At 39.9% G+C, this 26,348-nt stretch overlaps 1 long non-coding RNA gene across 1 annotated transcript; it reads right to left on the reverse strand.

The window, feature by feature from the left end:
• Positions 1–5,893: 5,893 nt before the first annotated feature.
• LOC107194125 lies at positions 5,894–25,515 on the reverse strand. The gene is made up of 3 exons (XR_001516340.1): positions 25,326–25,515; positions 22,525–22,673; positions 5,894–5,923 (listed from the first exon to the last, which is right to left on the reverse strand). It is a non-coding gene; the product is annotated as an uncharacterized LOC107194125 (long non-coding RNA).
• Between the last annotated feature and the right edge of the window lie 833 nt (positions 25,516–26,348).

A 26,348-nucleotide genomic window follows, 5' to 3' on the forward strand; every position in this document is an offset into this window, starting at 1 on the left:
ACGTGGGATACCGGAAAAACAGCATCTGGGTTAAATTCTGGAGGATGTTTCAGCCCCTCCAGAGATGATAGAATTCCCCTTTCACGACCCCGAAGACGAGGGAAACGAGAAGTCGACGATGAACCTCTCGCGACTGTGTCACCGAACCCACGGGGAAATAACGCCGCGGACAGGCCGCAAATTTGCGGATCAGGAAAAAAGAATTGGTTCACGAAGATAAGAGGAGAGGTTGGTTATACACTTGGGAAGCTTGTTAAAGGGGAGATCGGATTAGTGGCGATTTTATCGGGGATTAAACGCTTGGCGGAGCACTTGTTAGGATGTTCGAAATGCGATGGCTTATGTGACCCTTTGGACTCTAATTAGATATTTGGATTATTGTATTAGGTTGCTGGGTAAATTGTATCAGTTTCTAAAAAAAAAAAAGAGATCTTCTGCAAACTTGGAGAAACTAACGATACGTATGTCAGTTCAGTAACATTAATTTCAGACAAGCATAGTATAACATTGGACACGTTTTTTTTTTTTTTTTTTTTTATGAAATTAGATTATTATTACCCACTTAGGATCACGAGTTTTAAGTAAGAGATTGTTTCTAAATGAAATTTTAAAGAAGTCAAGTTATTATTTTAAACATTTTTATTTTTTGAAAATGGCAAATTAACTATTTGGTGGACTGGTACGCTGCTCACAGTCGTAAGTGGGTTAAGGAATTATAGATATGATATTTCTAAGTATGTATTTAGGGGTTGAAGGGTTATACGTAGGATCAAATACTCAGACAGTAGAATAAGATTTCCTGTGTCAGACATCCATATTGACGAATCTGTTTAGTACGTTTCGTATCTTTCACCTTGGAAAATACACTAGTATAAACATTTTAATACTGTCCTATTACTATCGTAGCAAAGTATCTAGTACTGAATTCAAAATTCTACTACATTCTCAATTATAAATATTACTATCTTAAATCCTAAATTTGCATAAAGTTCCGTAGTCTAATTACAATCTACAAATCTTGTTGTACTAACCACTTTCACAATGACTTATTCGCGGTTGCGGCCTCACAGACAATACTGTATTATTTCAAGGAACACAATTTCCACCGCAACGATGTTGTAAATAAGGTTTCAAAACGTACCTGAGAGTACTCATCTAATTTTCTGATATTTCAATCTCTCCAGAAAGTATCTATTAACTATTACTCTAAAAACGTGTGCCTTACAAGTCAAACAGAATTAATCGTCGACGGATAAATACGAACCGTCCAGAGGACGTCACGGATGAGAATGGGGCAGAAAAAAACGTCTGCGTCGGCGATTGGACACGGTGAAAAAGTTTTACTACAACTTGGCGATTCCAATAGTCGAGATACACCCTCCCCTCGCCTCAAGCAAAAAGTCATTACACGGTACGTGACCACGTAACAAATAGACCGGGGATACGCAAATCTCTCGGCTCTCTGCATCCTTGAATCCGTCGGAGAAGTCAACCTCTATACGAACGCGGCACGGGTAGACGAGTCATAAAGCGTGACCGGATGAAAGACGAGACGACCCGGGTGTAACGTGATATGCCCAACGGGCCGCGGAAATTTAATAAATACCGTGGCTCCACGAGTAATTAAACGGGCTCGGGAGCCCGTAACGCTCGGCGTTCCCTCGATCGAGAGAAAAATTGAAACGCGAGATCACGAGAAGATCCTACTTCGACCGGTTTCCCAGTTCGTTTATTGCCGGCTAGAAGGGTTTAATTGAAATATTAATTAATGGAGAGACGAGGAGAAAGAAATATTCCGAGGTTCGATGAAAAGTGAACAACTGAAGTGCCTGGTAATAAGGAAGTACGTATATACAGTAAATCGTTGATCAGTGTCCAAAGGCTCCTCGGCGTTGACAGAAGAGGTCCTCAGGTGTAGCGTTGATTTTTTAATGAGGTCTGGTATAATGATAGAGCGTGGAATTCCGAAGCCAATGATATTTGTTTCGGTCGTATATGGGAATTAGTTTATGAAATATTTAATGTTCAGTGCCGAGGAGTCTTTAGACAATAATCGAGGATTCACTGTAACGTGATATCATATGTACGAAGAGAAAAGGAAAGAATCTAGTATTTATAGAGAGAAAAAAAGATCCAAAAAAAGTATCTCTTCCTCGCGGCGCTGTAAGAAAACGAATGGAAAAGTTGGAAACGGTAAGAAGATACATTTATGCGACAGAAATTGAAGATTCCACGATCCATGTCCTCGTCGAAACAACAGAGGCCATCGAGAGAGCACAGGTAGTCTCTTTCTCTCTCGAACGACACGAGCCTCGATGGCTCTGGGATGCATTCTGCGTGTGCACGTCGGGAAATTATGCGTTCTTATGCAGCGGCACGTGCATCGTGGATTATGCAAGACGGGTATATAGCCCCGTGCCGATCGCGGTGAGCTGCTTAAAATGCTCGCCGCGAGCCGACGCGAGTTACCTTCGCCTGCTCTTGATCACGATCAAAATAAAGAGAAGTCGCGCGAAAGCCTGACGCGCCACCGAGAAGACACCTTCTTCCACCTAGCTGGAGGGGGAGAAGGAGGTCCCATTAAATTTTCATCGAATAATTCCCAGGGATCCGTGGCCGGGACACCGCGAAATCCCATCTCGATTCACTTTCGGTCCCGTTCATTTTTTATGACGGGGTTACTTGTATTTTTATCGACGCGGTCGCGGCTATTGCTCGTGGCTTCTCTTCTAAAGGGTGTCGGAAGAACGTTTGTTAATAGTGAAAACCCATTACAAACGTTGTTGCAAACCATGTTCTCTTTTATATTTAACAAGTTCATAAAAAAAAAAACACACAACAGTTTCTGATTCCATAAAAGAATTAAAATCGAACTCGATTAATTGTGATCACAGCAAATGCAGTTCTTGCTCAAACCAGCAAATTTCTGGATCACCGTATAAAGTATACCTGCAAGGTATATAATACCTATTATAGAAGACTTACCAAGGTGCTATGAAAGCATTGACCCACTATGTATTTTATCCACTCACAGTCTATTAGCAGAGGGACAAAAACGAATAGAAAAGATTCAACGATACGTAATTTCCATGGGAGATCGACGTGACTTGTTAGCCGTAGGCCGCGAAGCGCGGCGTCTCGTCTAGGAATGAACGGAAACGAGGATCGTTTGGTCGAGGTGAAAACCGGAGGGACGTGCAAACATCCACGCGGGACGTGAGAGAACGGGCCGAAGAAACGGCAGGCCGTGGTGGACGAGTAGATAGAGAGAGAGAGAGAGAGAGAGAAAAAATCAGCAACGGTTGGCGAAAAAGCCGTAAAGACTGGGACGTGAAACCGGGAAAGCGAGTGAACGCGCGATAATTGACGCGGCAAATGGAAACCGACGCTTGTTTGCGCGCTCGCATCCCGTCGAAAATCAGCCACGTGTTTTTCCCGCTCGACGATATTGTATCGCGACTGTAGGTTCGTTTCCAGCGACAACGGTCGCGATAAATTAATGGAATATAGATGTTTGATCAGCGAGCCTGATAATTATACACGCGCGCAATTCTTGTACCTTCGATTTTTGCGAAATGGTATCTGTATTAGCAATTTACGGAAGGCAGGAAAAATCGGGTGATCTGGAGCAAGAATGGATCACAAACGTGTGAGAACGTCTGGTCACCTAGGTACAATGTTACATGTACAAGAATCATACAGAAGATTATTGAATCTTTGTATCTCTGAACCCTTGAATTTTTAACAACTGTGAAACCATCAATATTTAGTCAAATTTGTCGCAAGGAAATGCAATAACTGGATACTTCTCAACGCTACTGTAAAAGCTCATCAAAGCCTAAACTGATCAATTTACTTAAACACACCATTACCAACAAATCCGGATGATTACCCAAGTGGAAGTGAAAAGTACCATTAACGTTAATCATCAAGCCGCACACAATTTCTTACGAGAAACTAGTTTCAATTCGTTATACAACCCGTCGACATTTTCTCTTCCCGGGACCAGTGACGCGATCCTAATCACACAGCGTTCTCGATCGAAGAAGTTACGGCTCGTCCCAACGAGTCAGCCAGAAACCTGTGGATAAGGGAATCGGCTCGGTTCACCATCAGAAAAATAATCGACTCCGCCTCGACCGCCGAGACAATGGTGAACATTCGACGAGATAGAGATAGAGAACCGAGAAAGCCAGGTCTCTGTTCAACGACTCTCTCGCCGTTGCGGTTTCCGGATGGAATTATACGAGAGCCACGAATGCTCTCGATGCGACAGAGAAACGAAGGAAAGCAAGCGCGTCTCTTTACAACCGGCTCTGCTTTATGATCTCGTTCACGAGCAAGAACAAAAAACCCCGAAGGGGGAGAACAACGGAGACGTTAAAAGAGTATCGTATTGTCGGGCGTGTAATCCCACTGTTCGGCTAATTTGTTTCGCGGAACGAATCGAGAAGAACCTGTTCTTGACCCGTTCGTTATGGTCAAGTGTGGACGAAAAGCGTAACTATGGCGAGCTCGTGCATAGTCAGTGTATGTACACCAGTTACAACGAAGTAATCTTTGAATCTTAGAATTATTGAATTTTTGAATGTTTGAATCTCTAAGTCTTTGAATTTTTTATAACTATGGAATCATCAATGTTTAGCCAAATTTCTTACAAAGAAATGCAATAACTAGATACGTTTCAACGCGAATGTAAAAATTTTGTAGAGCCTAAACTAATCAATTATCTTTAAAGACGTGAAGCAATTTAAATTTCAGTCGCTGGAGAACCGAATTCAATGTCGAATCTGAGATGGTCAAATTCGTTATCTGGATAAAAAGTTTGGAATAACGAATAAAAGATAAAATAGTACTTCGTCATTTGTAACCGTTTAAACATAGAAATTCCAATTTGTGTAATAAAATAATACTTCTTCTTGAATGAGTCGAAATTTGGCAAACAATTATTTAATGTCATTAACTGTTTAAAACTCAGGACTGACGCCCTTAGATACTGTAGCTTTTCATTATGTACCATTCGAATAAAATTACGCTCAACTCAGCTTTGGAGCGGTTTCGATTCTGACCTGGTTTCAATTTGTTCACGATGTTATAATTTAACTTATTTCAATGTTGATTATGCCGAGTAATTTCGTTTCACTTCGACGGCTAGATTCTCTGCCCGATTCGGTTTCGATTTCATCCTGGTTTTACGCCCGACTCGGTTTCAATTTTAACCCGGTTCTGTGCTCGATTCCGTTTGAAAATACATACTCGATATTAGCTGGATCGCGATTCAATTCGGTATTGATTCGAGTTTTGCTTTAATACTATTTGCTAGACTTCACTTAACCTGTTACTCAATCACTTATAATTTCTATATTTCTATCGGTCGAGAGTTCTAAACAGAATTCAGTATAACTCTGATCACTAGACTGCGGATATTTATACAAAATCACAATTTTAGACATTAATTTATAACTGTAAAAATGAGATAAAAATTTATTTCCTGCACTAGATGTCTTATTACGTTGATAATACATAAATACCTCTAAATTTTATTGTAGTCTTTTTTTACTATACTTCACATATTAAAATTTGCTATAACTGCATAAACATCAGCAGTCTACTTATCACTGTCCAGCTACAATGTTGATTACTAATGAAAAGGTTACAAACCAGGCCACGTGCGATTAATAGTAAAATAAAAGGTATGAACAAGCAGTTTGTAAAAATCATAATCAACTTACCCATCGTGGATCTCGGTTCTCCCCAAGCGGGCCAGCAGGCCTTCTCCATGATTACTTTCGCAGCGTTCGTTACATGACGTTAATAACACGTTAATACGGCTTTCACTTCAACACTCGGTTAATTTCCACACTCTGTTAGTAGAGAATCATCTTCACCACTCTTATCTCTGTTTGCTCCCTTTCCAGCCGATCTGAAAAAATTCCAAGAGAGGCTCGATCAGCTGCTTCGTTCCTTTGTTTCCTACGGACCTACGATATACATTCCCCTGTCACCTAGGCTATATTACAATACCAGTTTTAATTTCGTTCGATATATCGTGTCGGCTATTCGTGGATTAACAACGAGATTTCACGTCTGAATGGACACAATGGGAGACGGAAAATCGCGCGAAAACGGGATTCGAGGAGGCCGACGGAATTCGCGGGATCGATGAAATATGCAGAAACAAACGCGAGTAGCCTCGTGGTGTATAGATCGAACAATGAAAAATGCGTCGAACGAGCGGTGAATTAAAATTGGAAAACGCAGGGGACACCTAGGCGATGACGTGAGATCGATCAATTCGTAGGGGGAAAAATGGAAAGAACGACTGCGTGAAGCTGAAAAATCGCTATCACTCCGCGCCACTGGTGTATTTTTATGGAAACGAAATTACTGCCATCGATCAGGTTTTGATGTAGTCTAGTTTCTTCCAGATACAGACTCTATTTCCTTCGTCGGATCCAGGTATATACAGAGTGGAACTCGACGGTATCCAGAAACAGCTGATGGAATTTTTTTCAAATTTCACTTTTCTAGTAAGGAGTGCTAAAACAAAAGGATAAGTGAATATATTACGTTTTGTTTAATTATGGTCAGTTAAGATTTATGCAAAGAATTTGTCGAGACCAGCTTTTAAGAGAAAATATTCTTACAGAACAAGATCACCGTTTCAAGTTTCGAGAGTTTCGAGCTCTTACAAAGTTTTGGATCGGAGTTTCGAGACTGTAAAAATTATATTTTCATGTTAAAATAAATATTATTACTTTTCGGAAACGGTGAATTACTTTTTATTACAAACATTAGTGAATTGTTCCAGGGGAACTGAATCTACAAAAGTGTACAAGATAATTTACGAACGAACAGGTGAGACGAGTACCTCTAGAAAAAATGGTAACTAAGGTGTGCGAAAGAGTGCACAAGTACGTCCGACGAGTTCACGCGAATGCACCAGAGTGGCGGACAGGCTATCGATAAACCCAGTTAGAAGTAGAGAATCAATAAAGAGTTGAATTACGGCTTTTAGATAAGCAGGTGTTAAAGATAAGTCGTCGAAGGCACCACCGCCAGCTCAGGAGCGTTTATTGCAACGATAGGCATCCCCGGAGGCGCGCGTTACGAGCGACGTAGTTTTTCGACGGGACCATTACGAGGAGGAAGATTATCCGTGTCCTTGGGCACTAACTGCCAAGAAATACGACGAAACAGAAACCGTTCGGGACCGACGATAACGAGTGATTACGTTATATAGCGATCTATTAAATATTCTCAGACCCATTAAAGACAGATCGCAATTTACGTTCGCGAATATCAATTGTTATGCTCGAACTAAAAACAGCTTAACAGTAAGTAGATCAATAATATAGAGGAAAACTTAAATGTTCCTCGTCTCAATTAAGTACATATGAAGGGAGTACGCTCCTTTTTTTATTAAATTAATAAAATTAGGAGGAAAATATTAAACACACTCAAATAATTTTTTTCGCTGATCCCAGAGTTAACGATCTTTCTGGTTTGTTTAAGCTTATAAATGATCAGATCTTATGTCCTCAACTGTTGCAGCTTGTTCATTTTTTTACTTCAAAGTATGTTAGAAAGAGTCATATTCTTTATTACGATATCCTATAAGCTAAATATGATTCGAGTGATTCAATTTATCGAATGCTGAAATCAGTCAATAAATGTATGGATATGATTGATTTTTGCAGCGGCTCTATTGATTACTTTAAAAAATCCTTATATTTCATAGAATGAATTCCTTACTATATACTACGTTCCTGTAGCTGTATCTTTTTTATTTCATACTAACTGTTCTTATTTCTGTTTTTATTTAACTAAATAAATAAATATACGACATTTATCATGCGCAGCTGCCTCGATACGACAAATGATAAATACTCTGAGACCTCGATTGTGAAAATTCAAGGCGTTGAAGTTCTAATCATCGCAAAATAATCGATTAAACTACTTGCTTGTGGTCCAAATTCAGGTCAGTATCAATCCGTGAGAAACTATTTAGCTGTTAAAATCGTGGACATTATTCGCATATATACAAGCGATATGATAAAAATATTTCCAATGATATATTATACGTTTTGTATCCAATAAACGAAATCCTTTTTAATCAACGTGGATTAATAGTCGTTGATCATACGAAACGTAGATATAAATCCATGCTTAGTGGGTGTGTTCTAATGATCGATATTAAAACGCTGGCCGCGGTAAAATCGCGAATGTCGACGCCGGAATCGTCGCCAGGTCGATTGATCAGAAATTAATAGGGCACAAGTAACGCGGCAAATTTACAGGCAAATATTTTCGCTGGTGATTAATATTCGCTCGCGCAAAGGGAGGCTAGGGAAGGGGGAATCGGAGTTCCGAATTACCTCGCTGGTACCGTTAAATTATTTGCGCTATCTTTCCATTACGTTCCATTGATTAAACCATCGAGCCACCTTTACAGAATCGTTTTTAGCCGACGATAAGCCACGGCTATTATGTTTTTTTTTTTTGCTATTGTTCTTTCGACGCGATTTATTGTCCGCCGTAATTCTCATTTCACGCATTCGTACCTGGAGCCTAGCGATTAAATCGCTGGGAAAGATTTTGATTTCTCTTGATGACGCGTTTATTTAATGAAATAATCCTGTGACAAGAATTTAAGGGAAATATCGAGGCAAACTGAAAAGTAATGATCCTATTATTTGGGATTTCTTTGTGGTAACATTCTTTCAACATTACTTTAGCAGTAGTATTAAACGAATGTTACTGAAAAGAAATCCCCAAATAGAGGATCTTTATTTACCCAATAAAGGGGTTCATTTTTATTTTAATCACACTACATAAGAATTGAAAATTTTAGGGTAGTTTTATAGTTATGCTACGCAGTGTATATGTCAGTGATAGGTATTGTGAGTACTACCTTTAGAATTCAGAATATATAATGTTTCCTGCCCAGTTTTCCTTTACAAAGACGATCACTAGGCGTCGAAGTGGGACAAAAAGAGAGCTCTCGGATCGAGGAAGGAGGCGTTCGCGTTTCGACGAGGGATTTAAAACGCAAATTCTCTTTGTTAAACGCGCGACTAAAGATAAAGAAAGCATAACGAACGAGCCAAACGACCAGCGACACGAAGGAAAGTTGGGGCAACGAGCTGTCTCGAAAAGCGTATCGCGTAAAATCGCCGACAGGTACAACGAGAGAAATGTCAATGATTCTGTACCAGCGTCGTGGAGAGACGTAAAAATTTAACGACATCCTGATCGTGAAACAGGGATCACGAAGAAATAATATCGTCTTGATACAAGATTAATCAACCGATACAAGATTAATCAATTAAACTCCAATCCAGGTGAACATGATTTCATCGTAAAAAAAAAAACAATAATTGTCCAATCGAATTTTCGAAAATAAATACAACTTTGTCAAGAATATTACGTTCGCAACTAATAATACTGCGTCGCCCTGCATTCCAGTGAAACGATCCTTATGATCTATCTATTTGAAGACAGTTAAAAGTCAGTAGAAAATAAATTAAAAATTCGTAAATATTCGTACAGAATTCAACGACATTTCCGTTCGATAAGATCGAGGAAATAATCCGAATGGAATCTCCAGGATCTGAGCGGAATTTACGAACGAAAAGTCTGTTTAGATCGGAGAGGATTAACGTTAAAGCGACCCCGAGAATAAGATATATTTTATTTCCGACATTGCACCCGGCGAAAGAAGAAAATCCTCTAACTAATGCCCCACGAAGAATCCACGCCCGAGCCTCTGTCAACCACGCGTACACCTTCTAAGAATTTAATTCCATCTCATCGTGATCAACGACACCGCAAACGCGACTGAAAGTAATTCCCGCCGAAATTATAGGACACGGACTCGGTGGAATCTCGTGTTTTTTCGGTTTTACGCCCCCAGGAATTTCATCCTTGTGTACTTAACTTCTTTCGAGCAATTAGCAGTTTCGATCTTACATTTTTTCTAAGGGATCTAATAGAAATTTCTCATTGCTTACGATATACACGTGGTAGAAATGATGTATTGGGATCGATTAAGTAGATTGGTAGCTAAGGTACTCGTATATTGAATATATAATATGATTATTATTGAACAGTATTCCACAAAAGAACACCAGTCAATTACCAATATAATCTTCTCAAAGTGCTCAAAATGCAACCCTGCATACGTGGTCTGGGTTATGTACCGTTTTCCTCAACTAACACAGAAAACTCCAGGCAGCAGAAGAAACGGCAAGATTGCGAAACAGTGTACGGTTTCAACGAGCCGGAGTCGCGCGGTTGAATGAAATTAAACGGACACTTTTCCGCCGGCGTGGCGGGTTGCACAACGCGAAAACGGTTGTGGAATCTCGCGGTCAACGTTCTCGTACAGCCAGAGGCGACGGTTCTCGTTCCACCATAGACGACACCGCCAGGTGATTAGAACCTGTCGCGAGATTCCTTTCCCTGTATTGCACACACTGTCGTTCTTAAGGAACCATACGCCCATTTCCCCATGTTTATAGACTTTTTTCCATGGACAGTAGGTGTTAACACACCAGAGTTGAAGAAGAAACTTGTAAAACACCAGCAGAACCAGACACTGCATGGATTAACTATAAGATGTCCCGAAAATTCTCAATTCTTATGTATTCTAGGTAAAATAAAAACAAACCAAGTATGCCATGTCTGAAATCGTGTTGAGAAATAATGTTTCCTAGAAGAAAGTGGGCCCTTAATTGTTTATTTATTTATTTACGGGTTAATTCCCATTGCAATGCAAGAGAAAAAAACTGTAATCATATTTATATAAAATATAAACTGGACGAATATTAAAACTGAATGAAATATATAACTAGAGAATACAAAAGAGAATAACAAAATGGTATTTGCACAGAGAAAAGCAAATTGGTATCTACAAGACGTTATAAATTTATTTTTCGAAAGACTGGATAGATAATAAAAAAATTGAGCAGACTAGAAGCCTAATTACCATATCCTTATCTTCACTTGCCCATTATTTCCAATTAGTCTACGTTATATTAACTTCGAGAAGCTTCACTTCGTAACACCGTCTACGAATCGAGCCTCGTGGATCGTAGCTATCCTTACGGTGATTATTCGACCGACTGATCCAAGCGATTCTTCGCTCCGCAGACGATCGCCGATTTACGAGGCAACGCCGCACCAATGGATCCGCGAGTGCGCGTTTAATCGTGTGTTTTACGGTTCCCCCGGTCGAATACCCGCGGCGGCATCCGTTTCAGGTAGATGCACCGACGAAAATGCGCCGGTCCAATTAGTCATCTTCCGCGAAACGAACCATTGGCGAACGCTGCGCGATCGTTCCGGTTTCGTTGCCGCCGGCTATGATCCACGAAGTTTAATTCGACTGGTCTTAAGGGGCTATGCTATGTCACAAGAGTCTATACTATGGCCGCCACAGAAAGGAAATTTCGTTAAGACGCTTTCACAAACGAACTGTAACTTTTCAAAAATACATTGTTTTGACTTTATAAAAATATAGCATATTTTACAATTTGAAACCATAACATAAATTTCATTGTGAAACCACTTGACCAACGGAAAGTTTCCTCCATAATTTTCCGTTGACTTGACCGCACTGTACAAACAAACTGCTCAATTTCCGCTATATTGACTCGAGTCTGCGATAACCAGAGAGGCAACGTTGCTCGAGGAACACCCTTGAGCGGAGAAAAAAATAGTTCCGTGTCACTGGATTGATCTCCCAGCGCGCGAAAATCGATAAAAAACAAAAATCGACGATCCTCTGGGTAGGGCGGTAAACACTCCGCTAAGGAAAGAGGCCACGTTCCGCGGTTAATTTGACTTTCATTAGCCCCGGGAAATGGGAGGCGAGGACAGTGGGCGACGGAATATCGACGACTTTCAAATTCGCCCGCCGCTAATAACGGCTCGACGGGGGTGTCGAGAGGGATGGCGAAGCGCGTGGCGTTTATTTGCTCGGCATCGAGCTGCCCGATCGCTTTCAGAGACGGTGCATCGAGCCAAGAAAGTTTACTCGATGTCAACACGAGGGGCACTTCTTCGGACGGGGGGTAGGAATAGTGAGAAAAAAGCGCGAGGGAAACGGAAGGGGGCAGAATAAATTCAGAAAACTCGACGAGCTTCGAGATTTTTCGGCAGACGGCCAGAGCCTTTTCGTACAGATTATCATTCCATCGGAGTAAAGTTGGTAACGTCTGACTGTCAATTTTAATGGACGATTCGATGTCGAATGGCAGAGTTGGCCACAATTTCGTTCGAATAATACGTAGCAGGTTTAAGATCGTTATTTCGAGTTTGAATCGTCATTCGAATAGAAGAACATCTAAGGCTCTTTTATTATTTCGTAATGAACAGTATAATAATGTACCTGATAAATAATTAAACATGTAATGTTACTATTTCACTAAATAAATGGACCGAATTAAAAGAAGCAAAATATTTTAGAATTATTCATTTCAGGTATTCTATATTGAGAGCCTTTCAAGCTCTTCTTCGTTCTGTCCTGATGAAGATTAAACAGTTAATGAGACAAAATAAATTTCTACAAAGTATCAGTTCGTTCAAAAGGAAATACATATTACTGTAGTATAAAAATTGGAACTTTAATTACTTTAACTACTCTTAAATCTCTTTAATTACCAGAACCTGGTCCCATACTTTTGGTGAGTAGTGTACCTAATTATTTCTATTCTAATCTCGATAATAAACTTGTCCATCTCTGTCGAAAGTTGCGTCAAAAAAATTCCACTACACCGTGACCAAGATCAATTGTAATAATGTCTGTTCTGTCTAGAGAGTATACAAATGATGCATTCTTTAGAAAACTGGAATCTAAAGGCTGTTATCAGCGCACGAATCCTCCGATAAGATTTATTATCCTTGCTAAATATTTACGAGATACGTGCCAAAACGCGCCATCCAGACGCGAGGAATAATCTATTGCGCTTCCGAGTTGTTCGCGCGATGGTGACCGACCGGCGATGACTAGGACGATTTCGTGATCCAAACCGTCTATTTTCACGAATGCCTCGGGACTGAAAACACAGTGTGGTTCGTCATCGAACGAAATACCAGGCCGTCGGCTGGATGAGCGAGCTGTTTATTCTGCAACGTTCGTCGACGCAATACTCGTCGGTTCGACGGTGATGAAACAATTACTTAATTACTTTCTTTCCGTGACAGCCCGCGATATCTGTGAGACTGGTTATCTCGACGTTGATTTTTGAGTATACACGTGAGAAAGCAAGCAACACAGTTCCATAATTAATTAAAATAATAAATCTTAGTTTCCAAGTGTAACATTGGAAATCTGTGCTAACTAATAAGATACAGACTACTGTCAATTATCGAAAAAATTTCATTAACATATAAATTCATGATAGTTGAAATAAACAATAAATAACTTTATCTCCTAACTTTAATTATCTACCTGTGTATGGATAATCCAGTGGTTCTGGTAGGAAATTATTATTAAAAATAAATACAGGGAAAGATTTGGTCCTTGCCCAGCATTGGTGAACAATTTACGTACCATATCAGTGACTAGTTGTCTATTTATATAATCCCCAAAAATTTTAAATAAAAACAGATGGTCCACCGATGTTCCATCAATGTCACCAATAAAAAGAGAAAAGAAAACGGGTCAAGGGACGAGTAGAGAGGATGAAACAGGCATCGATCACGGGAAAAATAACTCGATTCCCGGCGCACGTTCGCTGTTCGACTGCCACTTCCGGTCAATATTTCTCGATCCCCGAGACTTCTCGCGTGCGGATAACGCGTAATTTGCAGCCTGTCTGCCAGAGCACATACCACCAGACCCTTAATCTATGATTCTATTCTCTCTATCCGACTCGAAGACAGTAACGAACCATTTTTCCGCCGTGGAATTACCCTTCCATCCATTGGAACGATCTTTAGGACCCTTTTGGAAAAAAAAGAAGGGATCAAAGCCTATCAAACGTGAGATCGCGAATCCACGGGAATCCTTTTTACGGTCTCTTACTAATTATCTCTCATTAAAATTCCTGTGAAAAATACACCGAAGCCAATTAAATGACCAGAATGATTTACGACTAGCCATGGCACGCAACAGACCATCCGCTCGGTGGATACAAAGGTTTAAGGCCTCACCTGGAATTAATTAAACGACACATCGTTCCTGTGCACGTGTCATGGATGATAAATAACGTCTTCCAATGAAGACCACACGCTGATCAATCGAATAACACAGGAAAGTAGATATATAAGGTGTCATGTAACTGGTGGTATAACCGAGTTGGTGATAATTCCAAGTGAAAAGAATAAGTGGAAAATAGAAAATAAATGTTTTTCTACTTACCACCATGTGATTTTATTGACAACGAAGTCTCAAATGAAACAATTTCTTTCTGTTATTTTCGATTTACTTTCTCACATAGAATCATCACCTACCCGTTTATGACACCCTGTATATAAAAGAAGAACGTCCAGTTTTTTAAAGAATCGATTTAAAAAAAAATTGCATGTATTCAACTTTTAAAATATTTCATGCCTTTATAGTACCACCTCTGCACTATCCCGAACAAAATGACGTAAATTCGTATTATATCATAAACATCTAAATATATTTAAATAATGATCAAAGTGAAAAGGACATCCAAAAAGCACCGATTTTTCCGGATATCCTTCACTTAATTTAAAAAACTAAGAGCCTTCAAAAATGCCTATTTAATGATTAAAAATTTCTTTACATGTTAAACAGTCTTCGGTGGATCTTGGAGAGAGAGAGAGATCTTTCACAGAGAAGCACAAGGATCGAAAATTTATTATCCGTCACACGGTATCACATGCCGAAACGCTCTCAACCTGCTCCAAACTCCCCTCCACATTTTCCTCGCTCGCTGCCTTGTAACGAGGTTACAGCTTTCCGCGACAGTTTCGAGAGCCCCGGCGAACGAGATTTTCCGATCTGACGGAGACGGGGCGACGAAGTGAAAGGTAATCGTGAAAAAGGTAACGAGTTTCTTGTGCACCCGGTGGCAGCTGATAAAAGGCGTCGATAAAACCGCGGTCGATCGGTCGTTCACGCGGAATTTTATTGCCTCGGGTCCCCGCGCGCGCGTGCGGACCAACGGAATAAAGTTAAACATCTTCGCGATAAGATAAACGAGCGTGGTGAGAAACAGTGGCGGACAGGGGGGCTATCCAGGTTCGATTCGACGTTCCAACCGCGGAATATCGCTCGTGTTTCATGCGGGATAATGATCACGCCACTGGGATTATTAATTCTTTTAATAGCTGCCCATAATTCTCGATATTATTCAAATGATTCAAACGATTTTGTGGTAATGTGGGATCACGTTTGTAGGCTAAAAAAAAACTCAAGATTAATGTCGAGATACAATTTCTTGGCAGACAGATGATGAAATTATTTCCTTTCGTCGATAATCTTTTAATGGGGAGCATACACGCGGAGGAAACAGAATCGCTGAATAAGGCTTAAACGATCTGCTTGCTCTGTTACTGCACTCGTGAAAACTATTTCGTAATATCTGTGTTGAAATTGCATCCTGATAGTGAACTGTTTTTATTTGAAAACTGAAGCTGAAATAATTCAGCTGTCATATTAAAGACACATAATTATACAATTTCCCTAAGAGAATACAATGATTAACGGTATCAAAAGCTTTCGCAAAGTCTAGAAAAATTGCAATGCTTGGTTTACTTTTGTCTAAATTATTACATATTACATTTCTGATATGTTCTAGTGCATCAGTAGTTCCTCTAATTTCAACAAAACCAAATTTCCGTTTATTTATTTCGCTGGAATAATTCATACACCACCCGTCGATAAATATTAATTCGTTCCTGAAAATAAAACAAGTAGAAGTATTGAAACGTTATCTCAGGTGAATTAATCAAGAGCATTCTGCGCCGATGGAATTTCGTAAGATTCTTCGCTATCCGGTTCGGTGTTTTCCGACAGGGACAACATCTTTTCCCCCCGTGCGATCGTAGCCCGCGTCGCTTAAATATATAGCACAGAAATACCTGCGCATCCCCCCAACCCAGACACGTTTCATAACCGACACTGGGTCGAGCAAATCGCGCGGATCTCGGTAAATTAAATTATGCTCCTCCTGCCAGCCGTGCTTTCGGCATACTTCTCTAATTACCCGTTCCTCAGGCTGCACGCCGTTTTTCCTCTGATACGATTATATATATATGTATACATGTATACACAGACGAGCCGACTTAAAATTTACGAGCCTGATTGTATGTTAATGCATCCCCGTGCACGGGCACGGCGTGTTACCCCCTCTACCGGCGACGCTATTACATTTCATTAAACAGCGTTTAAGCATTCCACGAGCGATAACGTCTCTGTCACGAGGATTACAAAACCGTGAGGATACGAAGTTCATTATTCGAATGAGAATATTATGTGTATATGTATATATAAAGCCAGCAATTATTTCGAGAAGAGAGAGGGGAGACGTTCGATCGAGCAAAGGTTAAAGCCGTGTAACCTGCAGACAGCTAGACAGAATTTTTGTTTGAATAATGCATAGTGAAAAGCAGACGTGTCTAAGATCGTCGTCGTGACCTTTACACGGTTAAATAGTTGTTTGTGAGGTGTCTACTCGATCAACAAGAAATATATTATTCTAGTGTATAAATTGGAATTTCTGAAATATTTTCTTATCTCTTATTCGTTAGTCTAACTCTCTGCGTGTATCCGTACACATGATCGATGTAAGTAACCTCCTTGGAGGTTGCATCCCATGCCACCGCATCGCGTTAACATAATTTACTCATGTGAGAATTGATTGTAAATAACTTAATGAATTGAAAAAAAATTTTGCAATTTTATACTTCATTGGGAAACTTTGTACACCATTTTTCCATTTCTGTAAGGGGTATCGCGATGTACTGGGATCGAACGAACCAAGACAATGAATCATAATAGCACGTTGCGCGGCACGGTCGCGTAGAACAATGCCACGGACAGGCATTCTCCTCTTATTGGAACTGAAAACGAGCCGTCGTTCCAAGAAACCGTCCCCACGTTCGGCCTGCGGGAAGAACACGGGAGGTCAAGGGTTAACCGGACAGAGTGGTTTTCCCTGCTTCGGTGCCAAGTAAAATAAATTTATCGTCCCTTTAGCGCGCCACGGATGGAAATTCGCGCGATCTTGGCGTTCTCGCGATGTCGAGCACGTATTTCCCGTGTTACGATTACGCCGTCGAAACGCGTCTCGCGTATCGTGCCTCCCACCCGTCCCATTTTCTGCGGCTAACCGCGCAGCATCCCTTTGATTAGGTCTCCGTCAGGCCCCCTGTCCGCCCACTAGACCAATATCAAGACGAAGGAGGGATGGAAAGACCGCTGGAGAAACAAAAGCGACGCCAAGACACGGGGATCAAGATCGTGTGGCTGGATTTAACGGAACAATGTAATGGAAAGAAATTTTTTCTTTTCGAAAAGTCGACTCTAAACCGTAATCCATTTGTTATTAGATTGTTGGGTAATGAATAGACTGCGGATTTTTATGCAAAATGACATGTTATGAAGTAGTTTATTAAGACAGGAGCAAATGTAGGAACATCTTTTCTATATTAGGTATCTGATTGGGTTCGGAATAAACCAGAAAACCCGTTGTATCTGATGTAAGTTTCATACTTTATTGGATTTCGCAGAGCCCTATAGGCTATAAATGCATAAAATCCGCAGTCCAATAATGAATATCATTATTTCTGCTGTGTATTTACTACTTCCTCAAGGCCTCTGAGATGCTATAAAATGGCGTGCCAGCACTCGGAGACACCATGTTTAATAAAAAAAAATACAAAATATATAAAAACCATATTTGAACACTTTTCAAGTATCTGGAATGAAAAGTAACGACAATATATTTCATGGTTAAAAGGATTAAATCACGAGACTTTTAAATAGATTTTTGCATACACCCTGAAAAAATAAAATCATTGCAGCTCTTCCATATCATTTAAGGGTGAAACGATTAACAGATGAAGTAGTCAAATAAAATGGCAGGAATTTTAAAGTACAACGTAAGACCGTAGGGTGTCTCGTGGATGAAAAATATCCGGCGGGAACGGAAGATCGACGAGCGTTTTACGTGACAATGTCCTGTCTCCTTGGATGAGTTGTTGCGTCTCCTTTCGCCTCGGATAAGCCCACGTCCCGACGATTAACTCTTATCTTGTCCACCTGGCACCGATGTTAATAAGACCGACTTCCGTACGTAATCCACGTACAGTCTCGCGATACGCGACCGTGCGCAGCAGTCTTAGAAAGGAGAAGATACAAAAACGAAGGGATAGAACGAAAAGAAAAGGGAATCCAGTTGAAAACGTGGCCGTTCAGAAATACCACCCCAGCGTTTACAGTTCTGCATTTTATTAAACCGTTTATTGTCCCATAAATCGTGGATCGTATGGAAATAGATGGAATTCGCAGCAACGAGAAATTAAAAATGGCAACAAATCGTCGGAATCGGTGGAAATGTAATCGTAGAAAGTAAGAATTCTTGGATTAATGCTTATCCGCTACCCCCTTTTTACACTCGGAAGATTTAAGTCCCGGGGTACTGGGGTTATCTCTTTGCTTGTAATGGGAATAATGGAAGGGAAAGGCTTTTCTTTTCCTACCAACAATAGGGCTGAATTAATTTCTGGAATTATTCTGGTTCTGGCTTTTAAGGGCCGGTTGATTTTTAATTTGGGGTCGAATATACTCTCACTACCCGCTCATATGTATTCGGTCGTTACGTATGAAACTTGACAAATCATCGCCCGAGTTTTTAATTGGTCTAACTCCGTTTTTCGAAAAAATTTAGTTAATCAATCTAAGTGCGTCTCATTGGACCCAAGAATATAAATTCACTATAATATAAAGAAAATTAAATCCAGAGAGCAACAAATATTCTTTTAAGTCCTATCTCCGAAACTTTGAAAGTTTTTTTTTCTTAATGGTTGTATCTCCAAATACTAACAAGAAATAAAAATTTATGTTGATTATATGCTAGGGTAGTTTGTCCATTCGATTTTTGTTTGATGAGAATAATGAAAGGTACAATACGAAAAGGTAATGTTGTTACTACAACAAAGAAGGCAGAATGGAGAAAGGATGAGACAGTGGCGAAGTTGGTCAAAAGAAACTCCTCCCCCAGAGCCGGTTGCAATTCGACGAGAGGGAATTCCTGTTTCGCGGGAACCACGCCGCGAAAAACTTCATTTATTCGGCCAAGTTTTCCAATATCGAGATGAACAGCCTTAATACGCCTGCACGCCGAAATATGCGAGTGAACTCGACGAAGACGGAAGGGAAGAAGAGGGGGGAACAGAACGAAGTGGTCGGCCCCTTTCAGAGAATAGTTCAACTTCGTTTTCGGTGGCTAACCGTTTCTTCGATCGTCCACGAATTTCGAAAGCGAGGCACCGTTTGCTCCTAAAATTTCTGAATTGTCGACCTATTGGAATTTTTTACGATTCCTCGATTTCTAAGTGCCGAAGATTTCAAACGAAATTTAAGAATATTTAACCTTTTAAGAATAATTATGCATCTAAGACTATTTTATTGCGAAATTTAGGAATATTTCAACATTTAAGACTATTATATTGCGAAATTTATGAATATTTAATTCTTTAAGAATATTTAACCACTTAAGACTATTTTATTACGAAATTTAAGAATATTTAACCTCTGAAGGTTAAAATAAGTTACAAATTTTTTACTGATAGATTCAGACTGATATCGAAGAGGATGAAACGGTTAGAGAGCCTCACAAGCGATCCAGTTGGAAAAAGTTGTCCACCAACTTTACGACTATTTCTGCCTGATTGCATCAGTGGCGCACGTATTCACGTCTCGATTACATTCATGCGTAAGTAGCAATATATCTCACTTTCGAGCGTGGAAGACACGTATCCTCTAGATTGGCCATTATCCGCCCACCCACGACCACGGTATTAAGACGAAGCGACCAAGAACGTGCGCGTGGCGCATGAATTTGATTATTCCCCCTCGAACTGTAACCCACCGAGACACTGAATATTACACCGACACACCAAGACTATCTTTATTTACCCGACAGCTGCTTCCAATTTTATTTAATCCCGAAAATACACAATGTTCAATTTACATACGCAAATGACAAAAGAAAGTGTATTTCACAGTCCCTGATTAATTACTTTGTTTCAGAAAGAGAGAAAGCAGAAGAAAGAAAAATAAAGATTAGAGATCACCATTTCGAAAACAATTAGAAAAAAAATTACAGATCACCACTTCGCAAACGATTTAAAAAAAAAATTAGAGATCACCACTTTCAAGATATTTCGTATAAATTCTGAAAAAAGTGGCTCAATTCCGTGGATATTTTCAAGTTGTTCGTGATCAGAAGGGGTCATAGCCATCGCTACGGGGTCACGAGCGACTAGACTATGATCGTCCAGATACGAGCGATAAAAGAAGTGTATTTCACGGTGGCGCGGGTGTAACACACGAAGGAAAGCTGACTTACAAGGGTACGGCGGGTGCGCGAAATTTTCGCGCGATCTGCAGAACGCGATTTTCCGCGTTAACAGATTCTAGGAAAAAGTCGGGTCTGGAGGGGGAAGGGAGGGCGACGACGATAAAAATTTTACTCCGGCGGAGCTTCGATTATCGCCGGCCGAAAGAAATTTCCCGATATTGCGATAATAAAGGCGATACGCGTGGGATGCAAGATTAAACGAAACGCGACAAAGGGGGGGCTCCTCCTCGCCTGTAACGACGATAAAACTGCGATGACAATCGAATCTCTTGGCTATCGATGCAGCGACCATTGGTACACAAGCAGTATGCAGACACGCGTGCGTCGACGATGAATAATTTAAAACGCATTCGAAGACGTGACCTAGCCGCGTGCAACTAGTTTCAAGGAAATTGACGATGGAAGTAATTAACCTTGGTCTGAATCAAATGAATCGATAAGATTTGTCTTACGGTAGTTCTTGGGTAAACCGGAAAATTCGAGACTATTCTAAAATTTCGAAGAAGACTAATTTGGAGCACAAGAAAACCCTTGTGTAAAATCTAGATTCGCCGGACAATTGTCGAGGAATTGCTAATAAATTTTGACAGATTTTAACGGAGTAATATATGGCCAGATTTGGAAAGGAGGTTGTAGTTTAATTTTTGTCAAATGATACACACACAGTTTTTGTCTGACAGGCTAATGATAAAATAGGTTTACGTGCATTAATTTTAACTATTTCGACAAATTATTATTATTTTCATAGTATCGTACCACCTTTATATTTTTGCCTTGTACGTGGAAACACGACGACACGTGGACGAAACGTGAGAGAATGAACCTTCGGTGGTGGGGAAGAGGGAGGTTGGAAAAAATGGAAGAAACGAGGTAGAAAGCGGGCAAATAAACGAAGGACCTTGACTCGTGCTTTGAAAGTCGTTAATGACAGGTAATTAACACCGAGAATAATTGTCGACTGTTCGTTGATGCGCACCGTTCAAATGATAAAGAGGTCTAATGAAACAAAGTTGAGCCTTCAAGCATCGATAATCAATGTCTCCACGCGATAGTGGCAGACTGAAACATATTTTCACAGGTGTGACAACACCTGGTGATATTCGAAAACGAATGTAGTGTCTTCTGACATGGTAAAATACAATAGATGAATAATTGTACATTACTGCAACGATCATGGAAACTTTTACTAAAATGATTTATATATAAAACTTAATATTAACACTAGTATACTGTAATATAAAGTATATAAGAAGTTAGAGGTGAATATAAATTCCGATGAAAGTATCTCTGGATTTCAATAATTGTAAAATAAAAAATCTGGAATCCGTCATTTTCACGAGTTCGATAGTTCTAGTGTTAATTACCTGACCATAAATTGGATCGTTTTTACAGTCTTTCTTACGACTGATAAAATTAACCTGTGCAGCAATATTAAAATTTTTGTTACCAACCCTATTACATATCTGGAACAGTTAACATACTGCATTTCAACAAACCAATTCAAAATACATTCGTATCTTATATTAAACACAATCATTATTAATCATCAGACAGAAAATAAAATAACTTCACATTCGATAGAGTGCAATAATAATGTTAGACCATACTAAATGCAATTTTAATGGTCACATATATGTACAATATATGGGACACTGTTTTCAGACGCTTCAATAACTCGTGATTCCGGCAATATGCATTTTTAAAAAAAAACTCGATAAAAAGAAGGTGTCACAAAAACGACAGAAAAACCGTGGAGCGTGACGGAATGCAAAAAGCGAATCGATGCGTCATTAACGGTGCATTTTATGCGGGCAGAGAAGCCGATCGATCGGTAAAATTCGCCGGCTGTCCGCTGCGTTGATGACTTTCACTTTTACCACGCGGAAATGCATCATTTTTGCATATAACGGAAGGGAAGGAAAAAAAAACGTAAGTACGAAACAAAACGAGTTCGACGTACCTTGTGACTTTGGACGAACCTGGGCCCGCGTGCTCGTTCCAGGATCCTCCTCGAGAACTGTTGATCTATGGAGATAAGGATTTCGGCCAATTGGAAACTATTCTCGAAACGGCGGTTCTATTTTCACAAGCACTCGTTCGATTTTCGGGCTGCGAATGAAAACGACCTTGTGAACATTCTATCTCTATTTCTCCCTCTCTTGTGATTATATTCGCGGGCAGCTAGTTGTTGGAATTTTCAATTAAGACTCGGAGAAATATTATCGGTTAAACGACTTCATTAAAGATTCCTGCGGTGGTACCATTCGATATTTGCACACGGTCAAGTGAAATTTTTTTTTTTTAACGCTAGAACTACAAATGTTGAATATGCACTATATAATATAATAATATATATACCATATAGTATAATTTAGTATAATCTAGTATCACATAAAATGTGTAATAAATTAAAGGTCAACATAAATTCCGTCGAAAGTATTGTTATAGCTTCCATAATTGTGAAATACTAAATCTGCAATCCGTCATTTTGACAGGTCTCGTAGTTCTAGTGTTAAAAACTACGAGACATTCAAGGTGTGTATAGCTAACGTATCGAGGCCATTTTTTCGTGAATCTTGAATACACATCAGGTAAATATTCGACGAAGATAAACGAAATATTTGCACGACTTGCAAACCTTACCTGTATGTAATAATTCACACAATACGAAGAAAGGTTGCCGATAAAGCATCGGTTAACTCATCGCTGATACGACCTTTATAAACCTTTCATTTTCCTGCAGATGTGCTATCGCGTGTTCGTTTCGTTAGGTATACGTACGGTGATCACGAGGATGCACCCACGACTTTCACGAAATCTTTCAATGACGCGGCTGTCCGCCGTTAATCAAGACATTATGCAACTCGCAATGCGTGACTCTGTACAAACAGCGGCGTTGTACGCCGACCCAATCGAAATCGCGTGGCTTTACGTATATTCGAACTTGAATCATCCTTGAACTGCACGTAACTTGCCTAATTAATGGAATTTAACTCGAATCTAGAATGAAATTCGAACTAATTTATATTCAACCAAGATCGAATATGAAGTTTAAAAAGAATCTAAAATTCAAACTAATTTCAACCAAACTTCAAAATCATAACAGTAATTTGCACCGAACATCAAAATCGTAACCCTAACATTAACCGAACACCGATTGAATTTATATATTCAAGTTCCTCCAAGATTTCTGCTGCGAGAAGAAGATAAAACCCGCAAACAGCCACAAATCCTTCAAAAACCAGGAACCTCCCGCGAAACTCCAATACTTTGAACAGCCAAACATTCCGCGCACGTAGTTAAAAAAGTAACGTAAATCAGCCCCCGTCGGGTCTATATATCTAACAATTCAATAATTTACGAGATGGAGGAATTTATCGACGAAATTACTTTGTTGTAGACCTCGACACGGTGTACACACGTCGACGATAAGATCCAGCTGGCTCGTTAAGCTATCTTCAGTGAAAATTACAATGAAACGTTACCGCGACGTGGGAGTATGCTCGTCTCGTGTATACACCTGAATAACGTCCGAGGCGCATGCCTTATCACGACACAAACACCGTACCAATTACTGTCATTACGCAACGTGCCACTCGAGCACCGGTTCCCTCGACACTTTCGGCATCGAGTACAGAGAAAACGAGTTCTCGATTCGACGAAACACGTTTCAACGTTCGAAATCTCGGTCGATTCTGTGTATGCACTTGGGCGACTAGTCGTGGCAAACAGGACGAAGTCTGATAAGTGATAAGTGACATCTCTATCTATTGTGTTCTCTTCTAATCGAGAAACGTGTTTGATATAGCCACTGCCAGCAGCTTCGTTCAAAAGATTCCTAACTGCTTACTAGTTTTATAATAACAACAGGTGTATATTGTAAATTCAGGGGCTTGGTGGAAGAATTGCGCATGACACAGTACTATAAATTTGCACAACAACTTTCAGAAAAAATAAGGTTAGAGCTTGTTGATGGTACAAAAGAGTAAATAACGACGTAGATGTGTCATGTGCTCTTTTTTCACTTAGCCCCTCGATTACTGGAACTTGTTGAATCGTTGATGTATCTACAACACGAGCTAGTATACAAATTGGTCGTCAGTTTAATTTAATTTAAAAAATAAAATAGTGGTCAGTTATCACTAATCGAACGAACACGAGGTATTTAAATACAAACACAATATTTTACACTGTACACTGTTCCTACTTTCCTTTGTTCTTCTTAACACTTCGATGACGAACGACGTAGTATTATAATACGTCTTTACAAAAACAGAAACTAATCGCGGTTGACGTAGTAGTACGTCTTTCTTAGATAAAAACTAGAATAGTAAAAAACCAGGGAAAAATCGTTTTTTCTATTTATAACGTTCGACAAATAAAAGTTAAGTCCCTAGTAGTTTCTAAATATTTTCAGATCACCTGGAGTTGTAGATTCGCAAACACAAAGACTAGCGAAGTGTTAACGCGTCAAAAAAATTCTGTTATTATTCGAGGTATCCCTGAACGGTACCACCGCCAACAATCTCCAAAGAGTGAAGGAAAAACCGCAGGTAAACAAAAAAAAAAAAAAGAAACCCTGCGGAAGAGTGGGTGGTGCACAAGAGTAGCAAAAATGGCTGGATATAATTCGGCTCGATTTGAATTGCAATAACCTTCGACCCGGTTTTTCATTGGTCACGCGAACACGCGATTCATCCCCCCGTGTCTCACCCCTCGAACACCCGATGATGATGATGATGATGATGATGTAGCACACACCTGTCGCGAATTCTCCGGTTCCGGACGCACGGCCCACTGGACTTTTTTTTTTCTTGTTTTCTTCGCCAACGTACGAGAAACCGGCTCGAGGTAGGAAAGTGGTATAAGAATGACTACGAACGGCACGAGAAAGCACGTGGCCAGCCGGTTTCCGTGAGACCCGTGACGAGAAGATGTACACGCGACGAGAGCTCGCTGCTCACTGAACCCACAATGGCGCGCGCGGGCAACCTTATCCCTACCTTTAACCGCCCACGGAACCTCCCCGACTCGCGTCCCCCACGCCAACCCTTGCCAAGCCAAGTGAATATTATGTATACTTGTCAACGATTGGCTCCGGCAGGTTTTGAATATGCGATTCGATTTTTCTTATTTATGAGGCCCCTTCTATTAACCGTAGCGATCTACAGCGACTCGTAAATATGTTCAGGAGTGGCTATCAGATTTATTCGACCAGACTAAAGTGGGATAATTATTGCCAGTGTCTTTAATACTGTCACTGTGTTTATTTTACTCGATAACAACGTAAGGTGTAAAGAATTGTGTAAGACATTTCATTAGTAAATTGGGACTTTGATTTATATGAAAATAAGGAAATATTATGTATTTGTGTGTACTTGGTAGTTAAAAATTATTGTTGAAAAATAAGAGGGAAATTTGAGTGTTGGAAACGCGAATATGTAAGTAGGAAGTAATGGCGAAATTATGAATTGTTACAGAATTTGTTTAATTTTTAAGGTGATAGTTATAGGGACACTGGGATTGCTCAGAGATTTTAATTAATTATGAATTATGTTTATTAAAACTACTTATTGAATAGAATGTGATCTACTACGATACAAAAAGAAAGACGAGAATTAATCAATTTAGCTACCAAAAGACTCAACTTCCGCGGTATCCATATATCCCACTGTACCCCAAAGCAGCTTTCAGCTTCGATAACACCTTAAAAAGAATACTAAAAAAAAAAAACCATCCAACAACAGTAACACAATTACCAAACTGGACGGAGTGGATTCAACT

The sequence above is a fragment of the Dufourea novaeangliae genome, unplaced genomic scaffold (genome assembly GCF_001272555.1).
Source record: "Dufourea novaeangliae isolate 0120121106 unplaced genomic scaffold, ASM127255v1 scaffold21, whole genome shotgun sequence".
Classification (NCBI taxonomy): domain Eukaryota; kingdom Metazoa; phylum Arthropoda; class Insecta; order Hymenoptera; family Halictidae; genus Dufourea; species Dufourea novaeangliae.